Source organism: Garra rufa, chromosome 9, assembly GCF_049309525.1.
Source record: "Garra rufa chromosome 9, GarRuf1.0, whole genome shotgun sequence".
NCBI lineage: Eukaryota > Metazoa > Chordata > Actinopteri > Cypriniformes > Cyprinidae > Garra > Garra rufa.
Window position 1 is genome coordinate 50,201,026 of NC_133369.1, and position 1,114 is coordinate 50,202,139.

Genomic DNA, 1,114 nt, shown 5'->3' on the forward strand with positions numbered 1-1,114 from the left:
CCTTGGTGTTGTTAGAGCAATGGCTAATACAGGAGCAAAATATAATGGATTTACAATTTCTTTTATGTCAAGAAACTAAAATCATCCAGAAGGTAAACATCTAGCATCTAAAAATTCTAAAATATTGGATCCCTTAAACCACAGCTGAAGTTTAACAACAACCTTTTAAAAACAAGTAAAATTTAAATATTACTGTATATAATCACCAAAAAAAAAAAAAAAAAAAAAAAAAATTCTTAATTTGTGTGACTAGACCCTAGAGAAATTGTGGTAAACCATTATCACCTTGTGTAATGTCCCTAACAGTACAGTTGATATTTGATATTGTGTTATGAATGGGTGAATATATATGCTTCATTTTTGTGCTATTTTCTCCATCTCCTGAAGCCCATGAACATACTACAGCCATAACACAAAGTCACTATAAATGAAAATATCTGTGGAAAAAGAAAAAAAAAAACATGCATGTTATGTATGTATTTATTAGTTTATTTATTTACATTTGCTTTAAGCATGGCTCACATATATATTCAGTTTTTGTTTCTGCTTTGGAATGTTATTGGTAAAGGTAGCATAATATAGAAAGTACTAAACAGTTTCAAACTCAATCAATCAATCAATAATAAACAGCATTAGAATAATCACTTTTTGGTAGGCTGCCTTTTTGGGTAGTCTACATTAAGCCTTCTTTAAACTTCAAAGTAAGAGAAAGTGAAGGAACTGTTCTTGAGTAACAAAGAACACTTCTAATTACTTATTTGTCAATAAGTACACTAACAGTCAAAAGTTTTTAAACAGTAAGGTTTTTAATGTTTTTTTAAGAAGTCTCATCTGCTCTCTAAGCCTGCATTTATTATTCATTTTATCTAAAGTACAGCAAAAGCAGTAAAATTGTGAAATATTTTTACTATTTAAAATAACTTTTCCATTTGAATATATTTTAAAATGTAATTTATTCATGTGACCAAAGCTAAATTTTCACATCATTACTCCAAAATAAATTTTAGAAATTAATACTTTTATTTAGCAAGGAATTGATTTAGCAGGTAAATTGATCAAAAGTGATGATGAAGACATTTATAATGTTACAAAAGATTTCTATTTCAGATAAATG